Here is a 10000-nt window from a genome sequence, read left to right on the forward strand (position 1 = left end):
TCTCACTTAAAAAAGATGAGAGAGGCCTGTAATTTTTCATCATAGGTACACGTCAACTATGACAGACAAAATTAGAAGAAAAAAAATCCAGAAAATCACATTGTAGGATTTTTATGAATTTATTGCAAATTATGGTGGAAAATAAGTATTTGGTCACCTACAAACAAGCAAGATTTCTGGCTCTCACAGACCTGTAGCTTCTTCTTTAAGAGGCTCCTCTATCCTCCACTCGTTACCTGTATTAATGGCACCTGTTTGAACTTGTTATCAGTATAAAGACACCCTGTCCACAACCTCAAACAGTCACACGCCAAACTCCACTATGGCCAAGACCAAAGAGCTGTCAAAGGACACCAGAAAAAAAATTGTAGACCTGCACCAGGCTGGGAAGACTGAATCTGCAATAGGAAAGCAGCTTGGTTTGAAGAAATCAACTGTGGGAGCAATTATTAGGAAATGGAAGACATACAAGACCACTGATAATCTCCCTCGATCTGGGGCTCCACGCAAGATCTCACCCCGTGGGGTCAAAATTATCACAAGAACGGTGAGCAAAAATCCCAGAACCACACAGGGGTACCTAGTGAATGACCTGCAGAGAGCTGGGACCAAAGTAACAAAGCCTACCATCAGTATCAACTCGCCGCCAGGGACTCAAATCCTGCAGTGCCAGATGTGTCCCCCTGCTTAAGCCAGTACATGTCCAGGCCGTCTGAAGTTTGCTAGAGTGCATTTGGATGATCCGAGAGGATTGGGGAGAATGCACCATATGGTCAGATGAAACCAAAATAGAACTTTTTGGTAAAAACTCAGCTCGTCGTGTTTGGAGGACAAAGAACTGCCGAGTTGCATCCAAGCACCATACCTGCTGTGAAGCATGGGGGTGGAAGCATCATGCTTTGGGGCTGTTTTTCTCAAGGACCACGACTATCTTGTAAGGAAAGAATGAATGGGGCCATGTCGTGAGATTTTGAGTGAAAACTCCTTCCATCAGCAAGGGCATTGAAGATGAAAGCGTGGCTGGGTCTTTCAGCATACAATGATCCCAACACACCGCCCGGGCAACGAAGGAGTGGCTTCGTAAGAAGCATTTCAAGGTCCTGGGTGGCCTAGCCAGTCTCCAGATCTCAACCCCATAGAAAATCTTTGGAGGGAGTTGAAAGTCCGTGTTGCCCAGCGACAGCCCCAAAACATCACTGCTCTAGAGGAGATCTGCATGGAGGAATGGGCCAAAATACCAGCAACAGTGTGTGAAAACCTTGTGAAGACTTACAGAAAACGTTTGACCTGTGCCATTGCCAATAAAGGTATAACAAAGTATTGAGAAACTTTTGTTATTGACCAAATACTTATTTTTCCACCATAATTTGCAAATAAATTCATTAAAAAATCCTACAATGTGATTTTGTGGAGAAAAAAAAATCTCATTTTGTCTGTCATAGTTGACGTGTACCTATGATGAAAATTACAGGCCTCTCTCATCTTTTTAAGTGGGAGAACTTGCACAATTGGTGGCTGACTAAATACTTTTTTCCCCCACTGTATGTTCAGTAATTCTCGCAAAAATGCTTTAGATGAACTACATATTTATTCATTGGATGGTTCTCCCATCAATCGGGTTCCCACCTATAAATATCTGGGCATTTGTATTGACAAAGACTTAATGTTTAAAAAACATATGGATGAGCTAGTTAAAAAGCTAAGATTTAAAGTGGGCTTCTTTTTTTAGAACTAATATAGATATTACCTCTCCCTAAATAGCAGGAAGCTTTCCTGCCAGTTCTTGACTATGGTCATATTTTATTGGTAATTTAAGTTTTTCTTCCTGTTTGTGAGGAAATGTTTGTACTCAGGGCACCATTGGGAATGAGACCCTGGTCTCAATTGGGCTTCCCTGAATATATAAAAGTTAATCAAAAAAATATAATTCAGTCTATAAATCTATCCATAAACAGTCAGTTGATTTGTTAACAGTTAACCATCCAATTAATTAATGTACTTATTAGTTTAATCAATGTATCCCTTGTTCGCTTGCTCACTCGTTTGCTCACTTACTCGCTATTGGTTTTTACCAATTTATATATACAAACATATGTCACAAAGTGCATAACATGAACCCCTAACCCCTAACCCCTGACCCCTACAGGTGAACATATTGACCCTGGAGTGGCGTGACGGCCTGATGGCGCTCAGCGTGCGAGCGGCCTGCAACGACGCCAGCGATGACCACAAGTGGATCGTGTCGGACGGTCCGGTGGACGCGCTGTGGATCGAGAACATGAACACGGTCCTGGACGACAACAAGATGCTGTGTCTGGCCAACAGCGAACGCATCAAACTGACCCCATCTATACACATGGTGTTTGAGGTCAGAGAGGGGTCAGGGAATAGAAGTCCCTCTTCATTGCATTCTAGCGTTGCTCACAAGTGGGACAATCACTATGGACTTCTTTGACATGAACAGATAATAGTGACATGTTAAAAATCCAGACTTGGTACATTTTCTGCAACCTTTGTGTTGTTTGTGTGTGTGTCAGGTCCAGGACCTGTCGGTGGCGTCCCCAGCCACAGTGAGTCGCTGTGGGATGGTCTATATTGACTCTGACGAACTCAAGTGGATGCCCTACGTCCAGACATGGATCACTGGCCTGGCTAACAAGGTGATTTACCATTCTTCTTAGCATGGTCCGGACCTGGATCACTGGCCTGACTAACAAGGAGATTTCCTGCGCTGGTCACATCTCTACTCCATCAGAATATACATCTACCATGTCTTCATAATCATAACGCCCCTCTGTAGAAGTAGCTGTGGGCTCAGTCAAGCCTGTTTCCCATTGGAAATCTGTATTGTCATGGTATCATTCTGTCCTCTCTCTGTGTGAAGATCACAGAGAATGTCTAGCGTCTCAGACCAAAGGCTGAGGTGTATCTAACTAGATAGATGGCTAGAATGGTGCTCCAACCATCATAAACATCGACCACAACAAGCCATCTAAGATCATCATGTGACCCGTCAGCTCTAACCTTTACAGAATCTCTCTTGCATCATCAGAGGAGGATCCTGTGAACTTTCCCTGTCTTTATGATAACTGCATCTTTAAATGGTTTTATGTCCTCCCTCGGACTGCTGCTGTTGTTTCTGATGTTATAGCTGACCGATGACAGAGACCTACAGTGTTGTCAGAGATGGGTTTTATCTTGATAACTCATTCTCTGTTGATTGGTTGACATGGATCTTTATCTCAATTCAAAAGCCAATTTTTACCTGGTTTTCATTGATGTCCTGATCATACATTTAAATGTCTCTGCTTCTCTGCTCTCTCTGTCGCTGTCTCCCTCTCCCCCTCTCCCTCCATTCCCTCCCTCCCCCCACCCCCTCCTCTAGCTCCCCGAGGCGGTGTGTGTGTACCTGTTGGCGTTGTTTGAGCAGTACGTGGAGAAGGGTCTTCAGTTTGTGTGGAAGCGTTGTGTCCAGGCCATGGGCCAGGTGGACATCAGTAAGGTCACTACCCTCTGCTGCCTGCTGGAGGCGCTGCTGCTGGGAGAGGGAAGACCAGACCTCAAGATGGTAGGCTAAATGTTACCAGAACACAGCATGACCACAACTACATATTAACCAGGCATTATACAGATGTATGGCTCCATCTCCAACCCATGTCATGTGACCTGGTTTCATCTTGACATTACTCTTTTGAAGTCTGAAAAGCGTCTGACATAGCGTTTTTTGTTGTTCGAGTGAAATGTCCCTTTAACTAACACTGACCACAACCTTTGATACTGAATATCGACCACACATCAACCACAACCAAATGCTCATCAGTGTTTACAGGGACGTGGCGAGCATTCAAACCTTTTTGTTTTTGATACCACACACACACACACTCACAAGCACTCCTCTTTCCCCGTGTGTGTATGTGTGTGTGTGTGTGTGTCTGTGTGTCTGTGTGTGTGTGTGTGTGTGTGTGTTCCAGGAGCCTAAGCACCTGAACAGTGTGTTGTGTCAGACGTTTGTATTCTGCTACCTGTGGTCTGTAGGGGGTAACCTGGCTGACAGCCACCTGGGATGCCTTCCGACAGCCTTCGTCAGACAACAGTTTGAAGACAATAATGATGCCAAGGTTAGTAGGGCCTTCATCACCATCACCATCATCATCACCATCATCATTATTATAGTCAAAATTATAATCATCATCATTATAGTCAGAATTATAATCATCATCATTATAGTCAGGATTATAATCATCATCATTATTAGTCAGGATTATAATCATCATCATTATAGTCAAAATTATAATCATCATCATTATAGTCAAATTATAATCATCATCATTATAGTCAGAATTATAATCATCATCATTATAGTCAGAATTATAATCATCATCATTATAGTCAGAATTATAATCATCATCATTATAGTCCAAATTATAATAATCATCATTATAATCAGAATTATAATCATCATCATTATAATCAGAATTATAATAATCATCATTATAATCAAATTATAATAATCATCATTATAGTCAAAATTATAATCATCATCATATAATCAGCTAGATGTACTGAGAAATATCCTACTGCACCAAACACCTTAGCTAATGTATTGGTAAAATTCTACTGCACCAAACACCTTAGCTAGATGTATTGAGAAATATCCTACTACACGAAACACCTTAGCTATATGTATTGAGAAATGTCCTACTGCACCAAACACCTTAGCTAGATGTATTGATAAATATGCTACTGCACCAAGCACCTTAGCTAGATGTATTGAGAATCATCCTGCTGCACAAAACACCTTAGCTAGATATATTGGGAATTAGCCTACTGCACCAAACACCTTAGCTAGATGTATTGAGAAATATCCTACTGCACCAAACACCTTAGCTATATGTATTGAGAAATGTCCTACTGCACCAAACACCTTAGCTAGATGTATTGAGAATCATCCTACTGCACAAAACACCTTAGCTAGATGTATTGAGAACTATCCTACTGCACCAAACACCTTAGCTAGATGTATTGAGAAATATACTACTGCACCAAACACCTTAGCTAGATGTATTGAGAAATATACTACTGCACCAAACACCTTAGCTAGATGTATTGAGAAATATACTACTGCACCAAACACCTTAGCTAGATGTATTGAGAAATATACTACTGCACCAAACACCTTAGCTAGATGTATTGAGAATCATTCTACTGCACAAAACACCTTAGCTAGATTTACATTTACATTTTACATTTTAGTCATTTAGTAGGCGCTCTTATCCAGAGCGACTTACAGGAGACAATTAGGGTTAAGTGCCTTGCTCAAGGGCACATTAGCGTCATTTAGTAGCGCTCTTAGCCTGGCGACTCACAAATTAGTGCGTTCACCCTATAGCCAGTGGGATAACCACTTTCCAATTTGGGGGGGTTAGAAGGATTGTATTGTAGATGTATTGAGAAATATCATACTGCACCAAACACCTTAGCTAGATGTATTGGGAAATAGTCTACTGCACCAAACACCTTAGCTAGATGTGTTGCAGGCATCATACTACCGCACCAAACACCTTAGCTAGATGTATTGAGAATAATCCTACTGCACCAAACACCTTAGCTAGATATATTTTTAGAAATGTGCTACTGCACCAAACACCTTAGCTAGATGCGACTAAAAGCTCCTTAGCAGAAACTTCAAGAATGAATGACAGATTTCTTGAGTTATCTTAGATTAATTCTGATATTTTTGGTATACTGGCTTTGTTCTATGGTGTCTCATAGGGGACAAACATCAGTAACTGCTACATCGAACCACACCTCCCAAGACTGAAATTGTTCTTAAGGAGCAACAGAAAACAACATGCTGAGTCACTGCGTTCAGTCGCTCTTTAAGTCCTCTGAAAGGGTTTCAAATCAAATATAGGCCTTACCTGTGGAATCACTTCCAATCTCTAGACTGCTACCAAATATGAATATCTGATGGCCGATTGTTACCATTTGAAATGTATTCCGTGTTTTAATCAATTGGATTATATGTAACAAAAAGACATGCTATAAAGGCATGCCGTTTTAGTAGATGGATATGGAGATATGGAAACATCTCTCAAAGGTATCAGTGGGAAAACCTCTGTCTGTCCCCTTAGCAATAAGGACAGCGGGTGACAGGCTGGAAGAGTAGTAGATTTCATGGATCTGCAGAGGACTTTCATTGTATTTCATCATGCGATCAATGGAACTATGGTTGCCATTGGTTGGTGTCACATATTGATATCCAATAGAATTCTCTACTTTCTTCTTCTAGAAGTGTCTCCTGTTGTAACAGTGTACTGATGGATATCCTGTTTTATTCCTTGAGTCTATGGAGCAGTAGAATATGCATCATTTACCTGTGAGAAGTGTGTGGAAGAAAAGATGGAGGCTGAATGTGTTACGCTCCATAACTAGCTGAGATGATTTGTCTGTGAGGATCTTAACAGGCACTTTGCACACATGCACTCCAAGCCCCCAGACACCACAACAAGGCTGGGGAAGTCTGTCTCTGGAGATAACTAATGTGCAGCTCAGAGAACCTGAGGCAACTGTCGCTCTGACAACTGTGGAGTTATGGGCCATTATGTACACATTCATATTCCTGTCTGCTGTGGAGTTAGGGGCCATTATGGACACATTCATATTCCTGTCTGCTGTGGAGTTACAGGCCATTATGTACCCATTCATATTCCTGTCTACTGTGGAGTTAGGGGCCATTATGGACACATTCATATTCCTGTCTGCTGTGGAGTTAGGGCCATTATGTACCCATTCATATTCCTGTCTACTGTGGAGTTACGGGCCATTATGGACACATTCATATTCCTGTCTACTGTGGAGTTACGGGCCATTATGGACACATTCATATTCCTGTCTACTGTGGAGTTATGGGCCATTATGGACACATTCATATTCCTGTCTACTGTGGAGTTAGGGCCATTATGTACCCATTCATATTCCTGTCTACTGTGGAGTTAGGGGGCATTATGGACACATTCATATTCCTGTCTACTGTGGAGTTAGGGCCGTTATGTACCCATTCATATTCCTGTCTACTGTGGAGTTAGGGGCCATTATGGACACATTCATATTCCTGTCTACTGTGGAGTTAGGGCCGTTATGGACACATTCATATTCCTGTCTACTGTGGAGTTACGGGCCATTATGGACACATTCATATTCCTGTCTACTGTGGAGTTACGGGCCATTATGTACACATTCATATTCCTGTCTACTGTGGAGTTAGGGGCCATTATGGACACATTCATATTCCTGTCTACTGTGGAGTTAGGGCCGTTATGTACCCATTCATATTCCTGTCTACTGTGGAGTTAGGGGCCATTATGGACACATTCATATTCCTGTCTACTGTGGAGTTAGGGCCGTTATGTACCCATTCATATTCCTGTCTACTGTGGAGTTGGGGCCATTATGGACACATTCATATTCCTGTCTACTGTGGAGTTAGGGCCGTTATGTACCCATTCATATTCCTGTCTACTGTGGAGTTAGCCATTATGGACACATTCATATTCCTGTCTACTGTGGAATTAGGGCCGTTATGTACCCATTCATATTCTGTCTAATGTGGAGTTAGGGCCGTTATGGACACATTCATATTCCTGTCTACTGTGGAGTTACGGGCCATTATGGACACATTCATATTCCTGTCTACTGTGGAGTTACGGGCCATTATGTACACATTCATATTCCTGTCTACTGTGGAGTTAGGGGCCATTATGGACACATTCATATTCCTGTCTACTGTGGAGTTAGGGCCGTTATGTACCCATTCATATTCCTGTCTACTGTGGAGTTAGGGGCCATTATGGACACATTCATATTCCTGTCTACTGTGGAGTTAGGGCCGTTATGTACCCATTCATATTCCTGTCTACTGTGGAGTTAGGGGCCATTATGGACACATTCATATTCCTGTCTACTGTGGAGTTAGGGCCGTTATGTACCCATTCATATTCCTGTCTAATGTGGAGTTAGGGCCGTTATGGACACATTCATATTCCCTGTCTACTGTGGAGTTGGGCCATTATGTACCCATTCATATTCCTGTCTGCTGTGGAGTTAGGGGGCATTATGGACACATTCATATTCCTGTCTACTGTGGAGTTAGGGGGCATTATGGACACATTCATATTCCTGTCTACTGTGGAGTTAGGGGCCATTATGGACACATTCATATTCCTGTCTACTGTGGAGTTAGGGCCGTTATGTACCCATTCATATTCCTGTCTACTGTGGAGTTAGGGGCCATTATGGACACATTCATATTCCTGTCTACTGTGGAGTTAGGGCCGTTATGTACCCATTCATATTCCTGTCTACTGTGGAGTTAGGGGCCATTATGGACACATTCATATTCCTGTCTACTGTGGAGTTAGGGCCGTTATGTACCCATTCATATTCCTGTCTAATGTGGAGTTAGGGCCGTTATGGACACATTCATATTCCTGTCTACTGTGGAGTTACGGGCCATTATGTACCCATTCATATTCCTGTCTGCTGTGGAGTTAGGGGGCATTATGGACACATTCATATTCCTGTCTACTGTGGAGTTAGGGGGCATTATGGACACATTCATATTCCTGTCTACTGTGGAGTTAGGGACATTATGGACACATTCATATTCCTGTCTGCTGTGGAGTTAGGGCCATTATGTACACATTCATATTCCTGTCTACTGTGGAGTTACAGGCCATTATGTACACATTCATATTCCTGTCTAATGTGGAGTTAGGGCCATTATGTACACATTCCTATTCCTGTCTACTGTGGAGTTACAGGCCATTATGTACACATTCCTATTCCTGTCTGCTGTGGAGTTACAGGCCATTATGTACACGTTCATATTCCTGTCTACTGTGGATTTAGGGCCATTATGTACACATTCATATTCCTGTCTGCTGTGGAGTTACAGGCCATTATGTACACGTTCATATTCCTGTCTACTGTGGATTTAGGGCCATTATGTACACATTCATATTCCTGTCTACTGTGGATTTAGGGCCATTATGTACACATTCATATTCCTGTCTAATGTGGAGTTAGGGCCATTATGTACCCATTCATATTCCTGTCTACTGTGGAGTTAGGGGGCATTATGTACACATTTATATTCCTGTGTGTGTGTAATGAAATGTGTGCCAGTTTCTGTTTCTGCTAGCCCCGGAGTTGGCGGCTGGCTCTCGCTCACAGTAAACAAACCCCACGCACGCACACACACACACACACACCTCGAACAGCAGGACACCAAGTCCAGGGGGACAAACACAACACACAAACTCTGACACATTGCAGGGGGGAAACAGAACACAAACTCTCACACACTGCAGGGGGGAAACAGAACACAAGTCCAGGGCGGTGAAAACACGGTCAACAACTAAGAGCACTGGCTTCTCCAGGCAACAGTTACCTTAACATAAAGACACACAGGCCTGCACCCTTTAATGATGTTCTGACCACCAAACTGTTACATCCAGACATGGCTTTGTCTACCTGCTTGAATCATAACAATTACAATATTAGAATATATTAAACATTATTACTATTAACCCGTTAGATCTTTATGACTTAAGGACAGTAAATACAGATGTATGTTTAGGGCCTGGGTCCAAGCTTCTGTGTGTGCGAGTATATGCTAGTATGTGTAACTGTATTTGTGTGTGTGTGTGTGTGTGTGTGTAGCTGCCCAGCTCGGGGGACCTGTGGAGTGTGTTCATGGACTTCAACCACAAGCGTCTGGAGCCGTGGGAGAGGATCATCCCCTCCTTTAAGTACAACAAGGAACTGCCCTTCTTTGAGATGTTGGTTCCCACCACCGACACGGTGCGCTACGGCTATCTGATGGAGAAACTGTTGTCTGTAGGGCACTCTGTTCTCTTCACCGGCATCACCGGAGTAGGAAAGGTATGGTCACACACACACACACACCCACACACACAGACACACACACACACACACA

General features: G+C 42.7%; 1 pseudogene; it reads left to right on the forward strand.

The window, feature by feature from the left end:
• Positions 1–10000, forward strand: part of LOC121564181 — a 99501-nt pseudogene that overhangs the window by 399 nt on the left and 89102 nt on the right.

This window comes from Coregonus clupeaformis, chromosome 35, assembly GCF_020615455.1.
Source record: "Coregonus clupeaformis isolate EN_2021a chromosome 35, ASM2061545v1, whole genome shotgun sequence".
Taxonomy (NCBI): Eukaryota; Metazoa; Chordata; class Actinopteri; order Salmoniformes; family Salmonidae; genus Coregonus; species Coregonus clupeaformis.